Below are 17,029 nucleotides of genomic sequence, written 5' to 3' on the forward strand. Positions count from 1 at the left end.
AGATTTTAGTGGTGGTATCATCAATATTTAAATTCTTTTTAAGAAGAGGGAATTCGACGAGGACGACAAACCCATTACCATGACTCTACCCTTTCCAATAAAAGAAAAATCAGAACAAATAAAAGTTATGTCACAAAAAAATGCATAGAACTGCATCATGATAAAGCTTCCATGGCCTCAAGTAATGTTGCAATTTTCGAACCAGTACACAAGTAAACTTCCATTATATCTATAGAAATGCAGTCCTAACTGATGGAAATCATTGGTTTACCTTAATTGTGAAGCACCGAAAGCATCCGCGAATGATATGAGATGTTCGATATTATCAGGTTCATAAATCATAATCGGCAACCAAAGCACGAGCATGAGCCATTGTTTGTTCTTTAGAAAGTACTTTCTTCCTAGTTTTGAGAACTCGTTGAAGTCGAACCCTACAGTTTAACCCCAGGTGAGCAATGGCTGCATAGTAATGACAGAAATGTACTGAGAAATTAAAGCTAATGTGAGTAAATTGCAGAGAACAACGAAAATTACTTTGAATTTTCTTCTTGAACCGCATCCCTAGTTCCATTGAATTTACCATTTGACTGAATGAAGCATTGAAGTATAAGTGAAATAAGATTGTGACATATCAAATGAATGAAACCAAATAAATGTTTTAGCAGATCAGACACAACATACCTTTGATGAAGAAAATGTTTTCTGGAAATTCCCTGAAATAACTTATTCAGTTCCTGTTTGTAAAAAATAGAACGTCGGTAATGACAATTTATCACAAAGAAAAAAGAGAGAGAAAAATAAAGAACACACAGATTTTACGTGGAAACCCTTTCGGGGAAAAAACCACGGACAGAGGAGAAGATAAATCCACTATGTCAAATTCGAATAATTACAAGAGGAGTAGACTATGTTTATTTATAGGCTTGTAAAGCTATTTTCTAATAGGAGTGTAGTAAGATTGAAACACCTTATTCTAATCAATATCAAATAGATGGAGTTTAATAAGGTTTAAAAAATCTTATTCTAAAATAAAATAAAAGAAGTATAATTCTATAGGGATTTACTTTTATTTTATTTCCCCATTCTATTTTATTTAAATAAGGATTCAGGTCACCTAATTCTAACAATCTCCACATTGACACAAATTCTTAATGAACAAGTTCTTCATCGCAAACTCTCAACGAACAAGTTCTCCACCTCTTCCATAAAACCCCTTAACGGTTTAACTTTAACAATGAACACCAACCAAGTTTGAGCAATGCTCAAACTTGGTTATAGGAAGTGACTTAGTCATCATATCTGCAAGATTTTCATAAGTACTAATTTTGCTCACAACAATATCACCACGAGCAATAATATCACGAACAAAATGATACCGAACATCAATGTATTTTGTTCTCTCATGAAACATTTGATTTTTTGTGAGGAAGATGGCACTCTGACTGTCACAAAATATTGTATTGATTTGAAGGTCTTCATTGAGTTCACTAAAGAGTCCCTTCAACCAAATAGCTTTTTTACAAGCCTCAGTAATCGCCATGTACTCAGCTTCAGTGGTAGACAAAGCAACTGTAGTTTGCAAAGTGGCTTTCCAACTGATTGCACAACCTCCAATTATAAAAACATAACCTGTGAGAGATCTTCTTCTATCAAGGTATCCATCAAAATCAGCATCAACATACCCAATGACTCTATCTCTGGTTCTTCCAAACTATAAGCAAACATCAGTAGTACCTCGTAAGTATCTTAAAATCCACTAAACTGCTTTCCAATGTTCTTTACCAGGATTTTCCATGTATCTGCTAACTGCACTGACTACATATGATAAATTTGGACGTGAACAAACCATAGTGTATATGAGAGATCCCACTGCACTAAAGTATGGAACATGTGACATGTACTCAATCGCATCATCTGATTGTGGAGACAAAGCCGATGAAAGTCTGAAATGGGCTGCTAAAGGAGTACTAACAGGCTTAGCATTCTGCATATTGAATCTGCAAAGAACTTTCTCAGTGTACCACTTCTGACTTAGGTAAAATTTACTTACTTTTCTATATCTAAAAATCTCCATACCAAGTATCTTCTTTGCTGGTCCCAAATCTTTCATCTCAAATTCTTCACTTAGTTGGGCTTTGTCCTTTCTTATCTATTCTTTATCTTCCACTGCTATCAACATGTCATCAACATAAAGGAGTAGATACACAAAAGAACCATCACTATTTTTCTTAAAGTAAACACAACTGTCAAAGCTAGTTCTTTTCAAATCATAATAAGTCATAAAGGAATAAAACCTCTTGTACCATTGTCTTTGTGACTGTTTCAAACCGTAAAGGGACTTTTTCAGCAAGCAAACATAGTCCTCTTTTTATGAGACTGTAAAACCCTTTGATTGTTACATGTAAATAACCTCCTCAAGTTCTCCATGCAAAAATGCAGTTTTTATATCTAACTGCTCAAGCTCCAAATCATGTATGGCCACAATACCAAGCAAAGCTCGAATCGAACTATGCTTCACAACTAGGGAGAACACATCTGTAAAGTCCACTCCTAGAATTTGACTGTAACCCTTTGCAACAAGTCTTGTTTTATATCTAGGTTCTTCAACTCTTGGAGTCCCCTCTTTCTTTTTAAACACTCATTTACAACGAACAACCTTTTTACCTTTAGGAAGTTTCACAAGATCCCATGTTTTGTTTTTGTAGAGTGATTCCATCTTCTCTTGCATAGCAAACGTCCACTTTTCTAAGTCTTCACAACTAACCGCCCTAGAATAATTAGATGGCTCTTGGATTGCATCTATATCTTCAACCACATTTAAAGCATAAGTAACTAGATCAGCCTCGGCATATTTCTTTGGAGGTTTAATTTCTCTTCTAGTTCTGTTTTTGGCAATAGAGTATTGTGGTGAAGAAGCAAATCTATTCTAAATTTTTGTACTGTTTGAGGAGTCGACTCTATTGTAGATTTTGGATTAATCTGATGCTTCACTTGCTTTTAATTTTCTTTATTGGAAGATCCTTTAAGAGATAAGTTAGGTAGCATAGAAGTTTCATCAAAAACAACATCTCTGCTAATCACAATTTTTCTATTTTCAAGACATCATAACTTATACCCTTTTACACTAGCTTGAAAACCAAGAAAAACACATTTAATGGATCTCGATTCCAATTTTCCATTATCAACATGAGCATACGTAGGACACCCAAAGATCTTTAAATCAGAATAGTCAGTAGGATTACCAGACCATACCTCTTGTGGAGTCTTTTTCTCAATGGCAACGGATGGAGATCGGTTGATCAAAAAACATGCAGTAGAGGCTGCTTCAGCCCAAAATGACTTTGGTAAGTTGGAATTTGACAACATACATCGAACCTTCTCCATGATTATTCTGTCCATTCGTTCTGCAACGTCGTTTTGCTGTGGAGTATGACGAACTGTCAAATGTCTCACGATCCCTTCTAACTTACACATTTTATTAAACTCATAGGAATAGAACTCTAAGCCATTGTCTATGCGGAGGTATTTTATTTGTTTTCCTGCCTATTTTTCAATCATAATTTTTCAAGACTTAAATGCAAAAAACACATCGCTTTTCTGCTTCAGGAAGAATGCCCACACTTTTCTAGAAAAATCATCAATAAAAGTTAGCATATAATTAGCTCCACCTCTCGAAGGGACTCTGGATGGCCCCCACAGATCAGAATTGATATACTCCAACGTTCCCTTCGTGTTATGGATTCTTTTGGTGAATCGAACTCTCTTTTTCTTCCCAAAAATGCAGTGCTCACAGAACTTCAGTTTGCAAATTCTTTACCCATCAAGAAGTCCTCTTTTGCTCAATTCTGCCATGCCATTCTCACTCATATGCCTTAGGCACATATGTCAAAATTTAGTAATATTATTATCTGACAATGAAGAGGATGCGACAGCTGCATCACCAGTAATAGTAGAACCTTGCAAAACATATAACTTGGCAGTCTTTCTCTGTCCTTTCATCACAACGAGAGAACCTTTAGAAATCTTCAAAACCCCACTTTCAATTATGTATTTGTACCCTTTTGAATCAAGAGTATTCAACGAAATTAAATGTCTCTTCAATTCTGGAACATGTCGTACGTCACTAAGTGTTCTGACCACTTCATCAAACATCTTAATTTTAATTATTCCAACACCTGCAATTCTACATGAAGTATTATTCCCCATCAAAACAACACCTTTAGACATTATTTCGTAAGTTGTAAACTAATCTCGATTGGGACTCATGTGGAAGGTGCAACCCGAATCAAGGATCCACTCCTCGCTCACTTTAGAATAGTTGACAGAAGCGACTAGAAGTTCACCATTGCTGTAGTCTTCTATAACCTTAGCTTTACCAGAATTTTCTGGTTGTTTTCTATTTTGATTTGCAGCCTCCCTTTTGATCTTGTTCTGTAGCTTATAACACTCATATTTAATGTACCCTTTCTTCTTGCAGAAGTTACAAGTTTTACCTCTATTTGAAGATTTCGATCTACCATTAGATTTACCGCGAGGATTCCGTTCATGTGTCTTTCCATGATCATCATCAACATTCCAATCTTGTCTCCCACGAACAATGAGACCCTCTCCCTGAGAGTCAATTTTAACCGCAAGATGCTTCATCTTATCATACGAGGTTAAAGGATCATAAACCTCATCAACTGTGAGAGACTCACAGCTATATAAAATTGTATCTCTAAAGGTTGAATAAGACGGGGGCAACGAACAAAGTAGAATCAACCCTAGATCTTCTTTATCGTACTGAACCTCCATGGCTTCCAAGTTTGAGAAATTTCTTTAAACATTGTTAGGTGTTAGTGCACAGACACACATTCCTCCAAAAAATGAGCATAAAAATGCTGCTTTATATGCAACTTGCTAGTTAGAGTTTTCGACATACATATTTGTTCCGACCTATTCCATAATCCAATGACGGTTTTCTCATTCATCACATCCTGCAAAATTTTGTTAGACAAATGCAGATGTAACTGTGTTAACGACTTTCGATCCTTGCGCTTCTTCTCTTCCTCCTTCAATGTTGAAGGTATCTTATCTACCCCTAGCAGGGCTTCTTCTAAGTTCATTTGTGTAAGAACTGTCTCTGCCACAACGTGAATCTGGTTTTGCGATCCAACAGCAGAATTTCATACTTCAAATACGCCATTACCGTGATTGAGATGAACAACTCAGAAGCTCAGATACTAATTTGTAAAAAAATAGAACGTCGGTAATGACAATTTATCGCAAAAAAAAAGAGAGAAAAATAAAGAACACACAGATTTTATGTGGAAACCCTTTCTAGAAAAAAAACTATGAGTAAAGGAGAAGATAATTCACTATGTCGAATTCAAATAATGACAAGAGGAGTAGACTATGTTTATTTATAGGCTTGTAAAACAATATTCTAATAGGAGTGTAGTAAAATTGAAACACCTTATTCTAATCAATATCAAATAGATAGAGTTCAATAAGGTTTAAAAACCTTATTCTAAAATAAAATAAAAGAAGTATAATTCTATAGGATTTACTTTTGTTTTATTTTACCATTGTATTTTATTTAAATAAGGATTCGGGTTACTTAATTCTAACATTGTCAGTTCCAAATTGCATGTAATCAGAAAATGTGTTACATTACCACATATATTTGACACTCAACTCTAAGTCTAACATACCATTTATTCATGAATCATGACTAACATGATTGATAATACTATAACAAGACTGAATTCTAAAATAAACTGATGTTTATTTTCCTCCGGTTATGATCGTGGTAGTCGTTGGCGGTAGGGTGGTCAATGGTGTTATGTTGACAAGTGTGCTCATAAAAAAAGGTGGGATTATGGTCATGATTCGTCATTGTTGTCATAGGATTCCCTCTTCCTTAAAAAGATTCCAATGTTGATGATACACCATTAAAATTTTCATGTTACAAACAAATCAAATATATATATATTGGACTAATTAGAAAAAGGTCCCTAGCTTTAGTCAAAAGCCAAAGAAAAATGTCACGTCAGCAATACATTAATAGATTAACATAACGGCATTGACAAATTCGAGCAGTTATCTTAATTAGAGTGATTAAATTGACAAAAAAATAGAGTGACCAAAAAATAGATTTTGTATTTTAGTTTGATATTTTTTTCTTATAGGTTACAAGTAACATCCCGATTTTGGGCCAAGTATGAACAGTAGTTTTAGGACCAAAAATCGATGAGGAAAATTTTATTTTTACGATATTTTTATGGCCTACAATTTCACAGAATGATTTCGTGAAAATTTCGTTTAAAAATTTTGACGTTTGGGCACTCAATTTAGTCAAAAGGACTAAATTGTAAAAAGTGCAAAAGTTGAGTTCTACATGTTAGAGGTGTCCAATTGTTATGAAATTTTAAATTGGAGGTATTTATATGGTAATTAGACCATTGGTTAAGTTATGGACAAAAATGGACATGAGATAAGTGAAATAGAAAATTTTTAAGTTAGGGCATTTTGGTAATTTGGTAATTAAAATGAATTTAAAGGGAAAAAGATGGCAAATTGTGGTCATCTTCTTCATTTGGCCGAAATTAGTAGGGGGAAGCCATAGTTAGGGTTTTCAAGCTTCCAAGCTCCATAGTAAGTGATTCCAAGCCCCGTTTTTAATGTTCTTTACGTTTTTTAAGCCCTAGTAACTTGATTTAGCTTATTCTAGCAATAATTTAACCTAGGGTTCATATTTGGAAAAATACCCATAAGTGAAATGTGTTTATTTTGATGTTTTATGGTTGAATATGAAACTTAGAATTATGTTAAACAACTTTTGCTAAGCGATTTTAAGTGAAAACGAGTAAAATGACATAATCGGTAAAAATACCTAATGTTCATAAGTAAGTGTTAGAGTGGGAATTTGATGTTGCCATAGAAGGGGAAAATGTTCAGCATGTCATAAAACATAAGAATAAGGGATGAAGTCTAATTTCCGAGCTTTGGGGCAAAAGTGTAATTATGCAAAAGTTTAGGGGCAAAATCATAATTTTTCCAAAGTTTGAGTCAAGGATTGTTGTGATGAATGTGTGTATTAAATAAGATAAATTTGCTATTATAGATCAAGGAGAACAAAATTGTAACACCCCGACCCATGTCCGTCGCCGGATTAGAGTTACGAGGTATTACCGATCAAAACCCGACTCAGAATTTTTTTTATACTAACTCAATCATGAAATTTCATTCCATATATATATATATATATTATCACATAACCAATTAAAATCAAACATGCATCTTTAATCAAATTTCATATACTAACCATGTTTCAACAATTCATCCATATCATTATCATTTACCTAATCAAAATTTAATATCATAAATCAATCATTTATCCAAACATTTATTTCATTTCAATTTACTAACTATACTACATATTACAAACAAAGGTAATCTACCATGTTTGGACAGCTCTTATACATCAAAATTGAGCAGCATATATATATATACAAAATTGGACAGCATTTATACACCAAAATTTGACAGCATATATATACAAAATTGGACAGCATTTATACCCTAAAATTGGGCAGCATATATATACCAATTTGGACAACACTTATACACAAAATTTGACAGCATGTATATACAAAATTGGACAGCACTTATACACAAAATTGGACAGCACTTATACACAAAATTTGACAGCATGTATATACAAAATTTGACAGCATTTATACACTAAAATTGGGCAGCGTATATATACCAATTTGGACAGCACTTATACACAAAATTTGACAGCATGTATATACAAAATTGGACAGCATTTATACACTAAAATTGGGAAGCATATATATACCAATTTGGACAGCACTTATACACAAAATTTAACAGTATATATATACAAAATTGGACAGCATTTATACACCAAAATTGGGTAGCATATATTCGATTTTTGTATATAAATAAATTAATCCATTATATATATACTAAGCCATAACCAATATCATGCTCATCATTATAGGCCATACCATTAACTTATTATACGTATACACTTAAACTATCAATTTTAAATCAACCCTACGATTGAAACATGTCAATTTCAATTTATAAATCATCTCTTATATTCACTTAACTACTAAATCCAATCAAACCATATATAACATTTACATATATAATACATAACCTAGACACTTGAACTTAGCATTACTTATTTTAATGAATATACCAAACTTACTTACTTCAACCACATAAATACCAAAACACTTGAATGAAATCACCATGCACACATATATATATATATATATATATACATTACCATATAAATACTAACCATAATATACTAATCCATGATCTTAGTATGCTTAAACCATAATTCAGCCCAAAACCGAACACAAACAAGAAAATTAAACCATTTACGCATGGCTCAATATTACATAATCCAAAATCAAGCATTTCAGCTACACTATACAAGCCATAAGATCGAATTCAAAATTAACAAAATACCGAGAGGAGTCGATAGTGTGATAATCTTCTCTGACGATCCCCGAGCTCGTAACCAACTTCTAAAATCTATAAAACGAAGAGCAACATACACAGAGTAAGCTATTTAAGCTTAGTAAGTCATAAGCAAAAATATAATTATCGAAAATTACATATTAACATTTTATTACAAAAGCCGAATATGCATAATATCAAATTCAAATAACCATATTACCTTATTTCCATGTAAACAAATAACTAACACATACCTGAATCTGTAATTTAATTTCACATTCAGTCTTTATTTCACATTGCCCATTGAACCATTCAGAATTAAAAAGGATACGCGGATAGTCGGAAACTCGTACAATGCCAACGTCCCAGACGTGGTCCTACATGTAATCACATATAGATGCCACTGTCCCAGACAGGGTCTTACACGTAAACACAAGTCGATACCAACGTCCCAGACATGGTCTTACACGATAGTACATATCAAAAATCCTATGTCATGACATATGTATCCTATCTATTCCTAGGGTTCGTACGGGACTTTCAAACAATGTATCTCGATTAAATCGAACTCGAAATATCGCTCCTTCGCTCAATATACATTCGGCCATAAACAATTATATTCACAAAAATTTCATTCATCATATAAAATATATATATTATCAAATTTAACGACATTTATGTGCTTATAGACTTACCTCGGATATCGTCGACTGTTAAATCGGCTACTTGACCACTTTTGCCTTTCCCCGATCCAAATCTGATTTCTTTAATTCTTGATCTAAACATATTCAAATTAAGCCTATTTAAACACCATTCTATTCAATTTAGCCTTAAAAAGGAATACATGAATGGGCAAATTATAATTTTTCCCCTAACATTTCACACTTTTTACAATTTAATCCTTTTTACTCAAAACACAAAATACACAAAATTTAACTACACTCCTAATGGCCGAATATTCCTAGTGTCCATATAATTCCATATTTTTATTTATTTAGCAGTTTAGTCCCTTGAAAAATTTATTATCACAATTTAACCCTAATTACTCAATTTCATCAAAAATTCAAAACAATACATGTTAATCTAACAAATATATTTCATATTTCACCTACTAGCATCATAAAACTCAAGCATTCATCAATGGCACATTTCAAAATTATTCACAATTCACAAAATTAAGACATGGGTTTTGAAGAACACGAAGCAACGATCTCAAAAACGTAAAAATTTTCAAAAACCCAACAAAATACATACCTAAATCAATGATTACAAGTGTCGAACCAAGCTTTCTCTTTTTTTTTTCTTTTTCTTTTGAAGTTTCGGGTAAAATGATGAAATTTTGCATGTTTCTTTTATTTTTATGTTTTATTATAACATATATTATCATAATTTTTTTGTTTACCAATTTAACCTTAAATAAATAATTTATAAAACATATAATATAAGGGCAATGTTGACCATTGCCACCCACTATCATCTAAATGGCATAATTGCCATATAAAACCCCCATTTTTAAAAGACAACAATAATTAAGTGCTTTTATAATTAACCACTAAATTTTCATTTTAAGCGATTAAGCCCTATTATCAAATTAAGCACTCAAACAATAAAATTAATTCACGAAACTTTCACAATATAAATTCACACATAATAAACACAAAAAATAATATTAAAAATATATTTATTTTTTTTTATTTTTTTTAGACTCGAATTTGTGGTCCCGAAACCACTGTTCCGATTAGGGTCAAAATCAGGCTGTTACAAATCCCCCATTAGGGATTTTTGTCCCCGAAAATCTTACCGATGAATAGATTTGGATAACGCTCTTTCATTATTTCTTCTGACTCCCAAGTTGCCGCTTCAACTCCGTGTTTATGTCACAGTACTTTGACTAATGGAATTTTCTTATTTCGTAATTCTTTGATCTCACGAGCCAAAATGCTAATCGGTTCTTCTTTATATGACATATCAGAGTTAATTTCAATCTCAATCGGACTAATCACATGTGCAGGATCGGATCGATATCTACGAAGCATCGAAACATGAAATACATTGTGAATCTTTTCTAGCTCAGGTGGCAACAAGAATTTATAAGCAACCGGTTCGACACGCTCAATAATCTCATATGGTCTAAAGAATCTCGGACTCAATTTGCCTTTACGACCAAAACTGAGTATTTTCTTCCACAGTGAGACTTTAAAGAACACTTTGTCCCCGATCTGAAATTCTATATCCTTTCTTTTCAAGTCCACATAAGATTTCTGACGATCCAATGCTGATTTCAAACTATCCCGAATTACTTTCACTTTCTGTTCAGTCTCTTTAATTAAATTAATCCCGTGTATCTTATTTTCACTGAGCTCGATCCAATATAATGGTGTACGATACTTACGACCGTACAAAGCCTCATAAGGTGCCATTTTGATACTAGATTGAAAGCTATTATTATATGCAAATTCAATCAAAGGTAAGTATCGTTCCCACGTACCTTCAAACTCGAGAATGCAACATCTCAACATATCCTCAAGCATCTGAATGATTCGCTCGGATTGACCATCTGTTTGTGGATGAAAATATGTGCTAAAATGTAGTTTCGTACCTAAATCATCTTGTAGTTTCTTCCAAAATCGCGATGTGAATCTCGGGTCTCTGTCCAAAACAATAGAAATAGGTACTTCGTGCAACCCCACAATTTGAGAAATATATAATTCAGCAAGTTTATCAAGTGAATAATCAGTACGAACCGGAACAAAGTGAGCCGATTTTGTCAATCTATCAACAATAACCCAGATTGCATCTTTCTTGCTCGGTGTCAACGGTAAACCAGATACAAAATCCATCGTGACTCGATCCCATTTCCATTCAGGTATCATGATTGGCTGAAGCAATCCAGAAGGTACCTGATGCTCGGTTTTTACTTGCTGACATATTAAACATTTCGAAATAAATTCTTAAATGTCTCATTTCATACCATGCCACCAATAGTGCTGTTTCAGATCGTTATACATTTTTGTGCCACCCGGATGAACAGAAAATCAACTATTATGAGCTTCATTCAAAATCATCTGAATTAACTCTGAATTTCTCGAAACACATAATCGGTTTCTGAATCTCAAAAAATCCTCAGCATCAACTAGAAACTCCGAATCAACATTTAAGTCACACTGAGCTCGTTTTGCAATTAAATCATCATCGGCTTTCTGAGCTTCACAAATCTGTTGAACAAATAACGGTTTTGCTTTCAACTCAGCTACTATCGCACCATCATCAGACATAGCCATATGCGCGTTCATTGCACGTAAAGCAAATAGTGATTTTCGACTTAGGGCATCAGCAACAACATTAGCCTATCCCGGATGATAGTCAGTCACAAGCTCGTAATCTTTTAGCAATTCTAACCATCGGCGCTGTCTCAAATTCAGATCTTTCTGAGTCATTAAATACTTCAGGCTTTTGTGATCGGAATAAACTGACATTTTTCGCCAAACAGATAGTGGCGCCATATTTTCAATGCAAATACAATAGCGGCCAATTCCAGATCGTGCGTCGAATAGTTCTTTTCGTGTGGCTTTAACTGTCTCGAGGCATAGGCTACAACTTTTCCTTCCTGCATCAAAACACAGCCCAGACCATTTAAAGATGCATCACTATAGATAACAAACTCTTTACCCGATTATGGCTGAACTACGACTGGAGCTTCGGTCAAAAGAACTTTCAACTGATTGAAAATTTTCTGGCACTTTTCTGACCACTCAAACTTAACGTCTTTTTGTAGTAGATTTGTCATCGGGGTCGCAATCATAGAGAACCCTTTCACGAACCGTCTATAATAACCAGCGAGCCCTAGAAAGCTTCGAACTTTAGAGACATTTCTCGGAGGTTTCCAATCAAGTATAGATGAAATTTTACTCGGATCAACCCGAATACCCGATGCTGATACAACATGGCCCAAAAACTGACTTCGCGTAACTAGAACTCACATTTACTGAACCTTGCATACAACTGTTTATCTCGCAAAGTTTGTAACACAAGTCTCAGATGTTCGGCATGCTCGGTTTCGTCACGAGAGTAGATCAAAATGTCATCTATAAATACTACCACAAACCGATCCAGATACTGTCTAAAGATCTAATTCATCAAATCCATGAGCAGGTGCATTAGTATGTCTAAAAGGCATAACTAGGAACTCGTAATGTCCGTACACCGTTCGAAAAGCTGTCTTTGGCACGTCAGAGTCTTTAACACGCAACTGATAGTAACCTGATCTCAAATCTATCTTCGAAAACACTGAAGCCCCTTTTAACTGATCGAACAAGTCGTCAATACGTGGCAACAGATATTTATTCTTTATAGTCACCTTATTAAGCTACCGGTAATCAATGCACATTCTCATCGTTCCATCTTTCTTTTTCACAAATAAAACTGGCGCACCCTAGGGAGAGAAACTTGGTCGTGCGAAACCTCTATCTGTCAACTCCTGCAACTGTGATTTCAACTCTTTTAATTCAGTCGGTGCCATATGGTACGGAGCTATCGAAATTGGAGTCGTCCCCGGTACTAACTCAATACCAAACTCTACCTCTCGAATAGGTGGCAAACCCGACAATTCTTCGGGAAACACATTCGAATACTCACACACCACTGGTACAGATTCAATCTTCTTTTCAATCACTTTACTATCAAGAACATATGTAAAGTAAGCTTCACAACCTTTTCTTACATACTTCTGAGCCAACATTGAGGATATCACTACCGATAAACCATTCAGGTCATTAGATTCAATCCGAATAATCTCGTCATTCTGGCATCTTAAATCAATAGCCTTTTCTTTGCAGTTAACCACAACATCGTGTAAAGTTAACCAATCCATACCCAGAATTATATCAAACTCGTCAAATGGCAACAACATCAAATCAGCCGTAAAACACAAATATCGAATCATCAACGGACAATTCTTACACACTTTGTCAACCAAAACACACCGGCCTAGAGGGTTTGATACTCTAATCACAAACTCAGTAGACTCAACAGGAAAAGTCTTACTGGATACTAAAGTCTCACACACATATGAATGAGTCGAACCAGGATTAATCAGTGTAATAACATTAGTATCATAGAGAGTGAAAGTACTAGTAATAACGTCTGGGGATGAAGCCTCCTCACGTGCGCGAATGGCATAGGCTCTTGTAGGTGCGCAAACCTCGAATCTAACAGCTGTATCTTTAGTCCCCTCTGACTGCCACTCATATTACCCGTGTTTCTTGGTGGTCTATGTAACAGCCCAATTTTGGCCTAAATTGGAACAGTAGTTTCGGTACAACACATCCGAGTTTAAAAAATATTTTAATATTTTATTCTGTGTGAATTTACATGTTTGAAAGTTTCGTGAATTAATTTTGTTGTTTGAGTGTCAATTTAATAAAAAAAGGGGGCTTAATTGTTGTTGTCTTTATAATTTGGAGGTCTTATGTTGAAATTTAGCCAAAATTATAAGGTAGTGGACGGCATATTGTTTTAATATATGTTTTTTATACATTAAAAATAAAATTTAAAAATGATAATATTATATTATATGTTATAATAATATAATGATAATAACAAAACCATTATCATATCATCTTTTCCCACTTTGGAAACTAGAGAAAGAATAAAAGATAAAAGCTTGGCTAGGGTTCGGCCATTGTTGAGCTAGATTAAGGTTAGTCTTTTGTTCGGTTTTTGATAATTTTTACGTTTTTGAGATCGTTGCTTTGTGTTCTTTAAAACCCATGCTTAAATTTTGTGAATTGATGATGATTATGTGTTTTGCCATTGATGAGTGCTTGAACTTTTTGATAGTTGTTGATGAAAAATGAAAGATATGTTGAAGATTAATATGTTTTGTATTGAAGTTTTTGGTGATTTTGAGTAATTAGGGCTAAATTACAAAAATAAATATTTGAAGGACTCAAATGTGAAATAAATGAAATGTATGGACTTATATGGGTACTAGGAAGATTCAGCCCTTAGGGAGTGTGGTCAAATTTTGTGTATTTTGTGTTTTGTTTAATAAGGACTAAATTGTGAAAATGTGAAATATTAGGGGTAAAAATGTAATTTTCCCATCTATGTGTTATTAGACTAAATTGAATGAAAATATGTTAAAATGAGATTTATTTGAATATGTTTAGATCAAGAAACTAAGAAATCAGATTTAGATCGGGGGAAATCGAAAGTAGTTGAGTAGCCGATCAATTAGTCGACGACACCCGAGGTAAGTTATTAAGCATATATATAATTGTATCATTTTAAAAATCAGCTTAGTATCTATGTAATTATGCTGAATTGAATGGTATATATATATATATACATGTAGTGATAAAATTATTGAAATAAGATGTATTGAATTGTTGACTTTCGACACTAAGTGTGCGAATTTAATTGTAAAGCACTAAGTGTGCGAGTTTGATTATTGAGCACTAAGTGTGCGAACTTATTAAATATTTTCGAATAACTATTAGCATTGAGTATTTGTCTTATTGAGAAATCATGATTAGTAAAATGAGTAAACACTTGGAATTTTTGAGTAATAGCCATTATGGTTTTATTTAAAGTTAAATTTTATAGGTATTAAACCTATGTGGTGATTATATTTGGAAACATATATATATATATATATATATATATATATATATATAATATGATTCTTTATATTACATGATGAGGAAATGCATAATGTATTTGGTCTTGTGTTTAAATTTGAAGAAATGTTTATGGATGTATAATTATATTGATTTTAGTTAAATCATAGTAATAAGTGAATAATTATCTTATGATATGGTAAGATAAAGGTAAGATGATTTAGTAGTATGAATTGGTTAAATATTATTTGAGATATCGGTTTAAATAGTAGAGTTTATTTTGCTTATAACTTACTAAGCTAAATTAGCTTACAATGTGTTGGACAATTGTTTTGATGTATAGATTTCGGTGTTCGCTACGTGTTCGGGAATCGTCAGCTAAGCTCGTCACACTATCGATATTTTCTTTTGGTATTTTGCTAAATCGTTCTCAAATATATGGCATGTATAGCATAGTTAAAATATTGATTTTGGAACCAATGTGCATATGTATTTTAAAAGCCATGCGAAAATGGCTTATCTCTTTTGGTTTGAATTTGGTATTAATGCATATGCTTTAATGGTTTAAAATGTGGTATATGTTCATGTAATTTTATGCTTAAATCTTGCCCAATTGATGTATTTATCTGCCTAAATTGTCATATATATCTGTCCAAATTTTGATGTAAAAATCTTGTCCAATTTCGTATACACATTTGTTAAATTTTGTGTATAAGTCTTTGTCCAAATTGGTGTATGTATCTTGCCTAATTTTGGTGAATCAATGTTGTCCAATTTTGTATATACATCTTTGTTAAATTTTGTGTATAAGTCTGTCCAAATTGGTATATGTATCTTGCCTAATTTTGGTGAATCAATGTTGTCCAATTTTGTATACACATGTTGTTAAATTTTGTGTATAAGTCTTGTCCAAATTGGTGTATGTATCTTGCCTAATTTTGGTGAATCAATCTTGTCCAATTTTGTATATACATCTGTTAAATTTTGTGTATAAGTCTGTCCAAATTGGTGTATGTATCTTGCCTAATTTTGGTGAATCAATCTTGTCCAATTTTGTATATACATCTTTGTTAAATTTTGTGTATAAGTCTTGTCCAAATTGGTGTATGTATGTTGCCTAATTTTGGTGAATCAATGTTGTCCAATTTTGTATATACATCTGTTAAATTTTGTGTATAAGTGATGTCCAAATTGGTGTATGTATCTTGCCTAATTTTGGTGAATCAATCTTGTCCAATTTTGTATATACATCTTTGTTAAATTTTGTGTATAAGTGTTGTCCAAATTGGTATATGTATCTTGTCTAATTTTGGTGAATCAATCTTGTCCAATTTTGTATACACATCTTTGTTAAATTTTGTGTATAAGTGTTGTCCAAATTGGTGTATGTATGTTGCCTAATTTTGGTGAAAAAATGCTTTCAATTTTATATATATATTTGCTCAATTTTGATGTATAAGAGTTGTCCAAACAGGTAGATTACTTATGTTTGTAATATGTAGTATAGTTAGTATATTGAAATGAAATAAATGTTTAGATAAATGTTTGATTTATGATATTAAATTTTGATTAGGTAAATGATAATGATGTGGATGAATTGTTGAAACATGGTTAGTATATGAAACTTGATTAAAGATGCATGTTTGATTTTAAATTGGTTATGTGATAATATATATATATGGAATAAAATTTCGTGGTTGAGTTAAAAAAAATTTCTGAGTTGGATTTTGATCGGTAATGCCTCGTAACTCTAATCCGACGACGGACAAGGGTCGAGGTGTTACATTTTATTGGTATCAGAGCTGCGGTTTAGTCGATTCTAGGACTAACGTAGCGCGTATGGGTCTAGCTATACATGCCATATATTATATTGAGATAGTGTGATGACTTCTGACACCTACAAATGTGTTTTCGTATAGTAATGGATC

The sequence above is a fragment of the Gossypium raimondii genome, chromosome 13 (assembly GCF_025698545.1).
Source record: "Gossypium raimondii isolate GPD5lz chromosome 13, ASM2569854v1, whole genome shotgun sequence".
In the NCBI taxonomy this organism is placed as follows: Eukaryota; Viridiplantae; Streptophyta; class Magnoliopsida; order Malvales; family Malvaceae; genus Gossypium; species Gossypium raimondii.